We start from the raw sequence: 15,099 nt of genomic DNA, 5'->3' as shown, positions 1-15,099 counted from the left end.
GTATGAAAATTCAATAAACTGTATGTGCATGTGCATATACATGTACACACAGATACAACATACTTGAAGTCAAAAATCAATGTTAATATGTTAATATTCTGGTATGTCTTCATTCTGGTGCTGTTTTTTCCTTTTGGTATTACTGTTTTAAAAAATACAAAAATTCTTGTCACCTTGTATGTATAATTTTGTATTCTCTCATTTTTTCCTTATAAAAAAGTAAAGCATTTACCTAAAGTACTGTAAATTCTTCATAAATATTTTAATGGCTGTATAACAATGCATCTGGAGTCTGTACCATAATTTACTTAACCAGTGCCCTGATATCAACCATTAGATGTTTCTAATGTTTATTATTATAAATACTGCTGGAGTAAATGCCCTTACTATTTTAGTTTTTTAGCCACTCTCTCCTCTTACTCAGCTTTGTATGTTTATATTACATATTATAGCTTATATAATATTTATGTACTTTCTGTATCCTTAATGGTTGATAATAAACTTCCCCAAATCACAGGCCACTTCATTCTTCCTCATAACCTTATGTCAGTCTCCTGAATATGGTCAGGTACTTACTATTTGTTGAAGTGTTTTCAGAAGCCGAGTAAAACTTCCATTCCCATTAATCTAGATTTCAGTATCACCTAAGTCATCCATGTAATATGCATGATTAAGTCAGTTATATTCCAAATTATTTGTTTGGTCTTCACACCTAGTGTTTACTGGCAGTTTGGCATGGTCCTGATTTAGGGTATAAATTCACTCACCGATTAGCTGTGCTGGGCCCAAGGATCCAGTGAGAATCAGTGAGAGTCAGACAAGTGCCTGCCATTAAAGAGCTTACAGTCAGTGGATAACTAAATATGGATCCTGCTTTCCAGGAGACCCAAAGTCTAGCAGGGAAAGCAATACTAAACCAATCTGGACTTCTCACTCTCGTGATTGAAATCACAAGTGCTCAGACGGGAACAAACACCAATTCCAGAGCCAAAATCTGAAAACTTCTGAGTGGTTACCTTCATGTTTGTTAGTCTGTGGATGAATGTGTCTGCCGTATTTACAATACATTTTGAAGTGTTTTACAAACATTACTAATGCTATCGTATCTGCCAATGCAAAAGCACAGTACATTTTAAAGTGCTAATAAAAGAGACACACATCATAACAGAAACAAAACAAAGCTCATTGGAAACAGCTGAGAGTGGTGAAAACTATTTTCTTCTTCTGTTTTTTTTTTTTTTTTTTTTTCCATATGAAATGAAAACTAGGAAGACTCCTGGAGGGTAAAGGATGAAATACAAGCATTAATGACTGACCAGAACACAGAAGAGAGATCATAAGAAGTTTTTCCATTCTGAATGTGCAACAGGATGATCAGTGCCAAAGGTGGGAACTTGGCCCAATGTTAGTTCAGGAGGCCAGAAAATTGTTCCACAACAGAAAGGCTGTGCATAACCAAGGTTACAATTCAAGAGGTAAGGAGTGAACCTGGAGATCAAGGGCTACTGAGGGGCTCCCCAGACCCCACAAAAATCATTAAGAAGCCATGTGCTTGCAGAGATTTTTAATGGAGACAAAGCTGCTCCATTTTAGAAAAAAGATACTCCTAGGACATCCAGCAGCAAGGACATAATCAGTTATAAAGCTTCAGAGAACCAACTTGAATTCCTTGAACTGCATCAAGGACTACAAGCTTAAAGACCTCTTAGTCACCTGAAACTTGTGAGGAAATGAGCTTAAGAAGAGCCTCTCAGAAGCTTAGTTGTTTGAAGTAGAGGGCTTCTAAAATTACAGCAAAGGAATAAGAACTATGTATGCATATGATATAGAAAAAAGGCACGGTCACCTCCTAAGGGAGTGAGATCCTCCTTCAGGAGAAAGGGACAGCCAGGCTGGTTTTAGTGTTGTCAAGTGTTCTGGCAAGCAAAAAAGACAATGAACCACTTCTTCATGTCATCAAATAGCATGTTCAGATGTTTCAGCATCAATGCATGGGAAGTCTTATTAATGTAGTACTGCTGGCACCTGGTGCTCGGTGCCTGAGAACGGTCAAGGGATGGGAGGGCAGACAAGCAGTAAAGCAGGACAGCCACCAGGCCAGCCCAGGGTGTGAGACCAGAGCCAGATGTCTGAGGTCCTGTGTATCATAACAGAGTCTGAACTCAATCCTGTGGACACTGAGAGTTGGGCTTTTAGCAGGTCAGTGACCCAGCGAGATTTCTGCGTCCAAGAGCTCATCTGGCAACATGGAGGATGGGTTTCAGGCGGGGAGACCAGTTAAGAGGAAACAATCTAAATGAGAGATGATAAATTAGGGTAGTGATTGATGGAAGATGGAGAAAATTTCCTCAGCTGTCCAGGAAGTAAAATCAGAACTAGATGAATTAGTCAAGGCGAGGTGGCACTGGAAAGACAATAATAAGAGTAAGATGAATGATTGTCCCACAAATCCTGGCAGGAAATCAAGGAGGAAGTTAGGTGACACGCTGATCCCAAGAAACTGCCATAGTTCAGTGGGCAGGGGCCCGGAAATCAGGGCACAGAGCACTACAGGAGCACAGATTTGGACATTCGGCACCATAAAGGTTGGAGTAAAAACAATGAAGGCGGGTGATGAGTGAGATCACTCATAACAGAGATTCTTACATTCTTAGGATGTGAACTCCTTTCAGAACTTGATGAAAAATTCTGCAACCTCTCACCAAAAAAAAAAAAAAAAAAAAAAAAAAAAAAAAAAAAAAAAAAAAAAAAAAGCGGGATGGTGTGGGAAGAAAGAGAATTTAAAAGCATATGAACATTTTGAAAAAATGTATCAGGGAGCTCATGGCCTTCCCTGCTGCCCACACGGGGACTACAGGTTAAGCAATCTTGAGGAGGCAGGTGAGCAAGGCGAGACAGGAGGTGAGTGGGGGTCAGGGGAAATAAAGGTCTAAAGCAGCATTTCTCATCCAGGATGCCACTGGCACACTGCGAGGAAGTCTTCACCAGATAGGATGCTGAGTACCCCTGGCACAGCCCCAGGCCACTAAATACCAGATACACGCATATCTTCAGTCTGTGACAACCAAAACATGTCCCCACATATGCCAGAATGGCACCACCCCACTGGAGAACCCCTGTTCAAGAGGGAGCGGACAAGGCAGCAAAGAAAACTTGGAAAGTTCCAGGATGGAAAGAAAAGCAGATCCAATCCTCCAGCCACCCCTCCAAAATATACCCAGGATGTGACCCTTCTCACTTCCCCACCTCCACCATCAGCACCTCATCTAAGCCATCCCTTGCACGGATTGTTGCAATTATCTCCTAACTGGTCTTTCTACTTCTAGCCTTACTTCCCCTTAGCAAACACTTTCCATATAACAGCAGAGTGAGCCTTTTCAATTTTACTAATTCTATTTAACAAACACTTTTATATAGTACTGTCTGCCATGCTCTGTTCTTCACTAATATTAACTCATCTAATCCTTACAACACTATGAGACAGGTATCATTGCTATCTCCATTTTACCGATAAGGCACTGAGAAGTTATGGAACTAATCCATGATCCTACAGCCAGCACGTAGAGGGTTGGGTTTTTACCGCAGAAGCCAGCTCCGGAGTCTGTGCTCCTGCCTGCTACCCAGGCTGCACTCCAGTTTATTCATTCCTCTATTCAAGACTCTCAACTGTCTTCTCACTCAGAGTCAAAACCAAGATCCTTGTCATAGCTAATAAGGTCCGAGTTATAGGGACCCCCACTACCTGCTCTGCCTCATCTCCAGCCCTTTGCTCCCTCCAGCCTTACCCGCCTGGTGGCTGGGATGTGCGCACACGTGCAAGCACTGGCTCCAGGGCCTCTGCACTGTGCCCTCTATCCGGAGCATTCTTCCTGCAGACAGCTAGAGAGCTGGCTCCTTCATTTCATTAAGGTCTCTACTCTAATGTGCTCATATTAGCAAGGGCTTCCAATCCATCCAATATCAAACAACACCTCTACTCCCACCCCTAGCATTTTCAATCAACCCATCTTACTTTTTTCTCTAAAGCATTTATCATCACATAAAGTGAAAATACTTGTTCATTTATTATCTCTCCCCCCCAGTAGACGGGCTTTGTGTGTTTTACTCTCTGCTATATCCTCATTCATAGAAGGGAGTGCAGTTCGGCTTTGAATGAACAACTAAAAGAATTAACAAACAGGCGGGGTGTGGTGGCTTATGCTTGTAATCCCAGCACTTCGGGAGGCTAAGGCGGGTGGATTACCTGAGGTCAGGAGTTTGAGAGCAGGCTGGCCAACATGGTAAAACCCCATCTCTACTAAAATACAAAATTAGCTGGGCGTGCCTCAGCTACTCAGGAGGCTGAGGCAGGAGAATTGCTTGAGCCGGAGGCGGAGGTTGCAGTGAGCCGAGATCATGCCACTGCACTCCAACCTGGCCGATAGAGCAAGACTGATTCAAAATAAATAAATAAATAATAATGAACAAAGTAAGAGTGATGCCAAGGAAGCAACGTTTCAAGATGAAAGGAGATAGCCCAACAGTGCAAACATGCTGCAAACAACTTCAGTTATATTACGGCTGAAAAGTTTCCACTGGTTTAGGCAATTAAGATATGGATGCCTGTGGCATGAAATGTTTCCAAGTAATAGAACCTGGCTGGGGAGTGAGTTAGCAGGTGAAGTAGTAGCAGCAATAAGCACAGACAACCCCTGTAAGAAGCTAGCTGAGAAAGGAGACAGCTAGAAGCAGCACCAGGATCAATGGACTTGACATATTGTTTCCAGGCCCAGGGCAAGAAGTCAAGGAAAGGCGAGACTGAATTTGGGAGAGAGAACGGATTACTGATAGAGAAGGGCCTGGAAGACAGCGGGCTACAGGGTGTGCATGGTGAGGAGCTCTTCTCCTACTCTTGCATGACTTAAACAGACGGGGTTGTCTCTAACTCCAGTTATCTTCAGAGCTACTGGCCTGGATAGACTGAAGAGGGCCAGTGCCTGTCCTCGCCAGACAGCAGAGGTCTGTCCTGCCTCCCAGTTCAAACAAAATGATTATTTAGAATTCATGGAGTTGGGTAAGGGGAAGGCACGAACTCTCCACTGAGGTACTTAATATCCATTTGTTTCTGTATGTGGATATACGTAAACATCTCCTTTATTTCAAAACAACCCAGAGTGAAGAATCAGTGGCCCCATTTAGATATTACAAACTTGAGGCTTGGTAAGGCTCACAACTTCTTCAAGGCTACACCTGTGTAGCCAGGCTTTGACTTAAGTGGGCACTCTTTCCAAATCATGCTGTTACTCAATAGAACGCAATAGGGGAAGAAACACATAATCAAGACTAGAAAAATTAAAATTAAGCGAATGATCTAGGTTGGGAGGTTTTCAAAGAAAGAAAAGTAATATAATTATCAATAGGAAAGACTGAAAAAAAGTGTATTTGAGATCAGTCAAAAGGGGCAAGGTATGTATGTACCATTATCATCAGATTTTATTATTGTAACAGAGAGCAAATAACAAAAAAAGAAAGGGAAAGAGGGAGAAGGAATGTCTGAGTAGGAAAGCCTTCCACAAAGGCTATTGTAAGGAAACTAGAAATGTGATTAAACGTGACAAAAACACATTATCAAGTACTGGCTTGGAGATAGTTACTTTTCCTTTAATTGGTTATCCAGCTGTGATACAATATCAATACTGTGTGATACCATGTGTATAACAACTGATACAATAAAAAAGGATGTAACAGACAACTGATTTTTGACAAGGGTGCCAAGGCAATTCAGTAGAGAAAGAATAGTCTTTTCAACAGTGTTGGAACAACTGAATTTTCATATGTAGGAAATTAACTTCCATCCATAACTCACGCCATATAAGAAACACAGAATGCATCACAGATCTAAATCTAAAACATAAAACTTCTAGAAGAAAATATAGGAGAAAATCTTTATGACCTTAGGCTAGGCAAAGATTTCTTAAATACCACATCAAAAGCCCAATCTATAAAAAACAAATTTATAAGTTGAACCTCATCAAAATTAAAACCTTCTGCTTTTCAAAAGTCACTGTTAAGAAAAAGATTAAACACAAATGGAGAAATTCTTTGCAAAGCATATATTTGATCAAACACTTGTATTCAAAATATATAAGAATTCTCAAAATTTAACAATAAGAAAACAATCAACCCAATAAAAACACCAGCAAAAGACTAGGACACTTCACCAAAGAAGATACAAATATAGCACAAAAAAACACATAAAGATACTTAACATCGATAGTCGTTAGAGAAATGGAAATTAAAACCACAATGATGGCTGGACACATGGCTCATGCCTGTGATGTCAACACTGGGAGGCTGAGGCGGGAAGACTGCTTGAGGCCAGGAGTTCAAGACTAGCCTGGGCAACATAGCAAGACCTCATCTCTACAAAATAAAATATTTTAAAAAACAGCTGGAGGCCGGGCGCGGTGGCTCAAGCCTGTAATCCCAGCACTTTGGGAGGCCCAGACGGGCGGATCACGAGGTCAGGAGATCGAGACCATCCTGGCTAACATGGTGAAACCCCGTGAAACCCCGTCTCTACTAAAAAATACAAAAAAAAAACTAGTCGGGCGAGATGGCGGGCGCCTGTAGTCCCAGCTACTCGGGAGGCTGAGGCAGGAGAATGGCGTAAACCCGGGAGGCGGAGCTTGCAGTGAGCTGAGATCCGGCCACTGCACTCCAGCCTGGGCGACAGAGCAAGACTCCGTCTCAAAAAAAAAAAAAAAAAAAACAGCTGGGCATGGTGGCACATGCCTGTGGTCCTAGCTACTTGGCAGCTATGACTGTACTACTGTACTCCAGCCTGGGCAACAGAGCAAGACTGTAAAAATTCACAACAAAATACCACAAATGACTAAAAAAGACCAACTATGCCAAGTGTTGACAAGGATGCAAAGGAAACAGCATGTTTACCTGCTGGTTGTAAGAATATAAAACGGTACAATCACTTGGGAAAACAGTTTGACAGTTTCTTAAAAAGCTAAGCATACACCTACCATATGATCCAGTCATTCCACTCCTGGGTACTTATCCAAGATAAATGAAAGTATAAGTCTATACAATACTTGTATGCAAGTATTCATAACAGCTTTATTTGTAATAGCCAAAAATTAGCAACAATTCTAATGTTCATCAAAAGGTAGATAAATGAGTTGTTGTATACTCACACAATGAAATACTACTCAGCAATGAAAAGGAATGAACTACTACTACATACATCAATATGAATGAATCTCCAAATAATTATTCTGAGTTTAAGAAACCTCAACAACAACAAAAAAGTACATTACTGCATAATTCCATTAATCTAAAATTCTAGAAAATTTGAACTACTCTATAGTGACAGAAAGCAGACCAGTGGTTTTAGAGGAAAGGGGAGAATGGAAGGAAAAGAAATTACAAAGGAGAATGAGAAAATTTGGGTTGGGCGTGGTGGCTCTTGCCTGTAATCCCAGTACTTTGCGAGGCTAAGGTGGGCAGATCATTTGAGGTCAAGAGATAAGCCTGGCCAATGCGGCAAAACCCAGTCTCTACTAAAAATACAAAACTCAGCCAGCCATGGTGGCACAAGCCTGTAGTCCCAGCTACTTGGGAAGGTGAGGCAGAACTGCCTGAACCTAGGAGGCAGTGGTTGAGTGAGCCAAGATCGTGCCTCTATAATCTAGCCTGAGCAATAGAGCAAGACCCTGTCTCAAAAAAAAAAAAAAGAGGGCCGGGCGCGGTGGCTCAAGCCTGTAATCCCAGCACTTTGGGAGGCCGAGACGGGCGGATCACGAGGTCAGGAGATCGAGACCATCCTGGCTAACACGGTGAAACCCCATCTCTACTAAAAATACAAAAACTAGCCGGGCGAAGTGGCGGGCGCCTGTAGTCCCAGCTACTCCGGAGGCTGAGGCAGGAGAATGGCGTAAACCCGGGAGGCGGAGCTTGCAGTGAGCTGAGATCCGGTCACTGCACTCCAGCCCCGGTGACAGAGTGAGACTCTGCCTCAAAAAAAAAAAAAAGAAAAAAAAAAAAATTTGGGAGAGTGATGTGGGAATGATTTCATGTGTATACATAGATCAAATCTTGTAAAATTGTACAGTTAGGTACGTGCAGTTTATTGTGTGTCAATGATACCTCAACAAAGCTGTTTAAGGCTGGGCGTGGTGGCTCATGCCTGTAATCCCAGCACTTTGGGAGGCCGAGGCAGGTATATCACGAGGTCAAGAGATCGAGACCATCCTGGCTAACATGGTGAAACCCCATCTCTACTAAAAATATAAAAAATTAGCCAGTTGTGCTGGCGGGTGCCTGCAGTCCCAGCTACTCTGGAGGCTGAGGCAGGAGAATGGCATGAACCCGGGAGGCAGAGCTTGCAGTGAGCCAAGATGTGCCACTGGACTCCAGCCTGGGAGACAGAGTGAGACTCTGTCTCAAAAAATCAATCAATCAATCAATAAAATAAAGCTGTTTTAAAAAAGAAATATAAGGGAAGGAAGTCATTATATACTAAAAAAGAAAAAATATAGCACAAATAAACTACTATAAAATATTCTGACATTTAACATATTAGAACTTTCTGTAGAAATGAACAAAATTTACCTTCACCATTACAAAACATCCCTATTTCTCACTGGTATGTCTACAGTAGAGTTTCATAGATTATAAATCCATTCAAATATTTTAAGCAAAAATAAGGGTAAAACCTTACTTTCTGCCCAATATCTATCCATTAAAGAGAACCCCAATTTCTTTTAAACATACATACTTGTATCTGGAAGAATAATTTAGTCTTAAGCAATTTTCCAATAGTAAAATTACTATATGGATAAACATGATTTAGCACTCACGAGCCAATGATAGCTAACAACAGTGACAAAATATAACACCAGTAACAAAATATATTACCTACATAAAACCTGGTGGCAAACTATCACAGCTCTTCTCTTGTTATAACCTGCATTTACATCTGATTTCTTTTCAAAACAAAGAGTAAAACATATGTTAATGAGTAAGAAAATACTTACTTTATGTATGTTTCTACATACATAAAATTTGGACAGCCCTACAGGTCACTGTAATATCTTGTGATATATCTGAATGTGATTAAAAAAAAAAAGCTTGCTAAGAATAGCCTTCTACATCCTATAGCAAGTCTGTGAAATAAATGGGTAATAAATATTATTGGTGTTAAAAAGCTCCAGGCAACTTTTTCAAGGTCACCCAAGTAACCAGTGGACATACATACATGATGGAAAAAAAATAACAAGGGTTCCCAACCATAACTTTCTTCTCCTCCACAGTGGCAGCTACTCATGATGCGAATGTCCTGCGGGCACAGAGGCCCTGCACAAGGCAAATCACCTGGTGTACCCCTCTCAGGGCTTGCTCTCAACGTTTTTTAAATCACGTCTAAATAAGCACCAAGGTAAGGGTCTGGCTTGCAGGGACATCTCTCTCTTCTCATGCCTTCCTGATTAGAAAATCAGGCGTGGGGAAATGTAGGAACAAAAGGAACAATTTTCTTTTGTGAAGCAAATGTATGGAAAGATAACCTAAGCTTCACTTTTCCAATTCTGACCAGATAAACTACTCACTCCTCCTCTAATAGAGCACCCAACAAGGGCTCAAAGATGCTGCTTTCATCCTCCTTCCTCTCCCAACCCAAGAGCACCCGGGCTTGAGAAACCTCAGGGTCCAGACCACTCAAATGATCACAGTTTGGGAACCCCCGAGGTGGACTGCAGAGGAGTATGTTCTGAAGGACTTGAATCAGTTCCAAAGTGCCCCCGCACACTCAGTGATCTATAAGATACAAAACTAGAAAGAACTAGAACTACACTCTAAGGGTGTGAGGAAATAATTTTTAAGGAATACTAAGGTCCTAAAAAACAAGTCAAGAGAAAAATGCAGAAGTATGTAAGAAGTAGAGATTATAAACATCAATAACAGACATAAGTACTTCAGAGTTAGAGGACATCAAGCTAATATTTCGTAAAGAGCAACCACATGACAAAAATACTCAAAGCTGTAAGCCTTTCTCGAAGTTGGAAGGTCATGAGACTTTTTTTTTTTTTGGCTAAAATAAGGAATGCTTTAATGACAGAGAAGAAAAGAACTTCCAGACTTCTAGGTGGCTCCCACTTTAAAAAACAAAAACAAAAAACGAAACAAAAAGAACTCCTTCTCTCTCTTAAGTGTATGGTCCAGTGATGTCTAGTTACCATGCAAGTCACATCAACAGCTGGACAGCACTGAGCATCCTTAGAACTCTAACTCTTGTTTTTCCACTAAAGTTTTCCCAACCTTCCTTTGATGTCTGGCACCACCAGCCAACAGCAGCTGACTAACGTGTTATCACGTGACGCTGTGTAAAATAGTAAGGCACAGTAAGATTTTTTTCCCTTTCAGTAAGCCTCTGCTGATTAAAAAAAAAAAGATAATTATTTTAATGACATATTTAGAAAAAGGATTATGTACAACAGAAAGTCACAAGGGTAACACTAATTAAAAGGTGTCTCAATTTATTACCATGAATCTTTCACAGAGCCTACATGCATTTCTACCTGATATTTGCAAAGGTCACTTCATACTACACATATAGCCAGCAAAGAAGGAATACAGAAAACTGTGGGTCTGGCCTTTCTATAATGAAAAACAAATTTAACAGTGATAAAGAAGTCAATCAAGATACAAATACAGAAGCCAGGCATGGTGGCACACACCTGTAGTCCCAGCTACTCAGGAGGCTGAGGCAGGAGGATCACTTGAGGCCAGGAGTTAAAGACCAACTGGGCAACATAGTAAGACTCCATTTCAAAAAAGAGATAAAGATACAAACTGATATTACGATCTTACTCATTATATCAACGTATTTATTGAGCACCTACTACATACACCAGGCACTGGTGAATAAACCAGGTATTATTAACTTCGTATTAACCTCAAGGGCAAGAGGAGGACCCTAAGTGATTAAATAATAAGTAAAATTGTGGTAAATATTCAGAAGGAAAAGTGATTATGTTATGAGGGAGAAAATAAAGGACCTCTAATTTGCATGATGATAAGGGTGGCCTTGTCAGAGAAGATCTTTATGAGAAAGGATATTTGAGCTAGCACCCAAGGATAAGAAATTACTCAAGGAGCTGATCCTAAATGGACCAACAGCATGAGCCACAGCCCTGAGGCTAACCTGCTGGAGAACTGGCCAAGATGACAGCAAGAGATCCAAGTGGAGGTAGGGACCAAATCATGCAGGACCCTGAAGTAATGTCAAGGATTTGGTATCTTATCCCAAAAATAAATAAATGTGTTTCCTGAGAATCTTGACAACTTTAAGATGGCAAATGACTATTTTCTTTTTTTTCTTTTTCAGGCTGCTGGTAGGAAAACAGACTGGAAGGGGTGCAGAGTGTGTGCAGGAGGCACCTCACCAAGGAAAGATAGTGCAATACAGTGGCTTGCATTAGGATGGTGGAATAGTGGGGACTGAAAATCAGACCGGTTTGAAAGGGATTTTTGCAATAAAAATGGACAGCAGGACTTTATGATGGACTGGTTTGCTAGGGCTAATAGAAGAAAAGAGAGAGTGGAGCGAGCTACTCCTTGGATGGATGAGATGAAAAATGGAGGAGGAACAGTTTGAAAGTTTGAGTGACCAAGAGCTCAATTCTGAAGGAGTTTGAGATGTTGCCATTTATTGGCTGAAATGTGCCAGGCACATCTAATATATATTAGATGTTCTACTCACCATAGCATCCCTTTCAGTAGTAGTATCCCCATTTTCCAGATATCCAACTGTAGATCACAGAGGCTGAAGTGGCATGGCCGAGCTCACTCACCTCGGGAGTGACAAAGTCACACATGCAACCCAAGTCTGGCTGGCAGTGGGGTAAACATTCTTTCCACTATACAGAATACTTGGAAACTCTCTCTATACTTTGAATTTTTAAGTCTATTTAGGGTTGGAGCAAGTTAGCACCAAAGAAGAGTAAATAAACGTTATATTATTTTTTAATCCAAATCTTTAATTTATGATGCATGTATTTCTATCCAACTCCCATTCCCACTCCACTTTTACCTGCAAAGAGTTTTGTAATGTTTTGAACACTAGCATGATATCTAAGATCTTAATGTTTTATAATAAAGGAGCAAAGCCATTATGCCAGGAATTACCCATAAGGAAAAGGCAACAATATTCCGCAACAAACAATATTTTTACTTCCAAGTCATTATATACATCAACATAAAACAAGTAATAAATGAGTCAGAAACCCTGAAGAACTAATCATTTCTCAAAATACAAGGCAGTCAGGTCAAAAACTGACGTAAGTCACCATGTACAGAAGCTCACAAGAGCCAAACACTGAAGATTCAGGTTAAAAGGTTGCAACTTTAAAAAATAAATAAAAGGCAAAACAAATTATACAACTATGTCGAATTTTAAATCTGTAATTCCCAAATATCTGAACCAAATGCCAAATTCAGGAAACACGCATCCTATAAACAACTTCAGCGCTCTCTGTTCTTTGTAATTGCTTTTTCCTGAAGCACACTGACACTTCTGCAAAGTGAAGTGCATTTCCTGCCTGCACAGCCCCATGATTTGCTCCCTCTCAGGGCCCTCTAATGCACCCCTAAGCTACTAAAGCCCAGAAATAAGGTTTGATCAATAAACCTAGAAAGAACTCTATGCATTACTGCCCATTGTGCCCATCACAGAAAGTACCACCTGGAGACTCTTGAGGAAAAAATGAGGAAGGGGGAGATTTTTGAAAGGTTTTATCATCTGTATTACAAATTATACTTTGTTGTATTTGGTCCCTGAATAGAATCATCATCAAACATATGTTCAGTCTTCTTCAAGTGGGGGATGGTCATGTGTAATTTTATGGTTTGGGGAGAGTGCCTTATGGAGATAAAAAAAAATTAAAAGTACCATTAGTATGCCCGCTAAAAAATAAAACTCACACAAACCACTTCCCCAAATGATAGTGCTGTCTCCTGCGTCCTGATTTTTGCGTCTACCCTGCACCTCTCCTTGCAGAGAACTGGCTGGCATTCACTACCGCCTCACTCAGGCAAAGGACAGCATGTCGAAAACCCATTAAGAAAGCTTCTCATTTTCTGTGCCTTCATAACATGATGGCAACTCCTGACAACTCCAAGATGAAAGGCAAAAAAGAAAATAAAACTACCTGGGGCCCCTACCAGAATGAGTGGTTAATCTAACGGAGAGAAAAGCAGAGATGTACACATATTTAAAAATGCTTCCTGGGGACAAAGCAGGTCTAATGAATTGCTGAGCCACAATCTACTGGAAAATCCATAAATGTTCGTCCCTGCTGTCAGAGGGCTAGAGGAATTTTTTTTTTAATGCAATGCTTTAATGCTAACCTGACAGGGTTAACCTGACAGGTTTAAGTCATCTATGAAACGTGATTTGCATTCATTTCGCTTCTAACTCCCTAAAGATCAGGACCCGCAATTATATATCCTACGTTGCACTATTCAAGATGCCATTTGATGCTGGGAAAGTAGTGGTTTAGCAACACCAGGCGGCTCTATGATGCTAAAATAACAACCAACACTGGATTCCGAACCCAAGCACTTATCTTTTAAAACCCAGTGCCGCACCAGGACCCATATTCAAAGCTCGCGTCCCTTCAGGTTGAATCTTCCTGCTTTGTGCGATTTACCCTCTCAAACTTTCTAGTTTGCAAGACAGAATTACTTTGAACGTCCCCTCTTCTGGACTCCCCTCCCCAAAGGGACTGGCGGCAAAAGAGAATAGAATGCAGATGGTTAATAGTTCAAATGAAATTTAAAAACCTATAAACCAATTTTTAGAGGAGAAAATACGCGTTCACCAAACCGCCACCCGGCAAGCGAGCATCCGATATCCATCCGAAGGAAAAAATATTTTAAAAACCAGACATAAAATTCCCTTCGCAAGAAAAGTGGCCTCTAAACTCCCTTGCCAAGGACACTGGGAGGAAGCAGAAAAGCAAAGCCAAGCTCGTACTTTTCAGTCCGCGGCTTGTGTGCCGCGGGGAGAGGCGCAAAGGGTGACACACCAGGAAAGGTGAACGCAGAGGGAGCGGGAGCCTGCGGCGGGGCAGGGTGGGGGCGCAACGGACGAGGGACCCAAGGTGCAGAGAGAGGGGCAACCCGGGCGGAGGGCAGCTCCGAGGCTGCAGGCAGGACGGGCGGGGTCCCCGGCGCAGCCCCGATCGCCGCCGCAGAGCAAAGTTAATACTTACTCAGTTTCGCAACTGCGCCGCCCCCGCAGGCCGGCCGGGGCGCTGGGGACGCGGCGGCACCCGGAGCTCCGCGGCCGCCCAGCGCCTGCTCCCCGAGCCGCCACTCCCCGGCGCCTCCCTGCGCCGCGCCGGCGCCGACCCCGCACCGGCGAGCCCAGCGCCCCCCTCCGCGCACCTCCCGCCCCCGCGCTATAGGTAAGTGCGGACGCCACTGGCGGGGCCCCGCGGTGCGCGAGCACTCGGCCAGGCGCAGAGACGTCCCGCGGTGAGGCACCCCCAGCTGCCACGCCGCCGCGCGTCGGTGAAGGCTGGAGCTTCGCGTGAGGCTGGCTGAGAGAGCCTGGCGCAGGACGCTGAGCGGCGCGGCGCCGGAGCGCCGCCGACGAACGCGGGCGTTAGAAGCCGCCGCCCCGCTCGCCTCCAGCGGCTGCTGCCTCTGGCTGGGGCCGAGCTGGGGCCGTGCCGGCCGGCGCCGGGCGGCTCCCCCTTCGCGGCCGCGGCTGAGCGCGCGAGAGGAGCGGCGCGGGGCGCCCCCCTCAGCCGGGCGGTTGGGTTTCAGCCGCCGCTCCCCCGCGCCCCGCCCGCGCCTGGCCCGCTCGCCGGCGCCGGGAGAGACCTCGTAACGGAACTGGGACGCCAGCGCTGCATTGTGGGAGCTTTTAAAGCGGCGGGGAGCGCGGCGCGACCCTCGGGCCCACCGGGCCACGCTCGCCCTGCCCAAGACGCAGCCCCTCCGTCGCCTGGCCCGCGACGCACCGAGGCCTGAGGACCCGAAAGCCGGGCGCGGGGAGATGACCGGTGGCTCGTGAGTCCCACGGGTAAAATCTTCCATCGC

General features: G+C 43.4%; 1 protein-coding gene across 2 annotated transcripts in view; it reads right to left on the bottom strand.

Moving 5' to 3' along the window:
• The window catches only part of RASSF8 (Ras association domain family member 8), a 121,237-nt gene extending 106,853 nt beyond the window's left edge, over window positions 1-14,384 (bottom strand). For both annotated transcript variants that reach the window (XM_017864514.1, XM_017864516.1), the window contains exon 1: window positions 14,265-14,384. The gene's annotated coding sequence lies outside the window, so the exon portion shown is untranslated. The remainder of the gene's footprint in view (window positions 1-14,264) is intronic.
• Window positions 14,385-15,099: the final 715 nt, after the last annotated feature.

The sequence above is a fragment of the Rhinopithecus bieti genome, unplaced genomic scaffold (assembly GCF_001698545.2).
Source record: "Rhinopithecus bieti isolate Rb0 unplaced genomic scaffold, ASM169854v2 scaffold_72161, whole genome shotgun sequence".
Lineage (NCBI taxonomy): Eukaryota > Metazoa > Chordata > Mammalia > Primates > Cercopithecidae > Rhinopithecus > Rhinopithecus bieti.
Note: the sequence above shows the minus strand (reverse complement) of the source record. Positions and strands in the feature narration are given on the sequence as shown.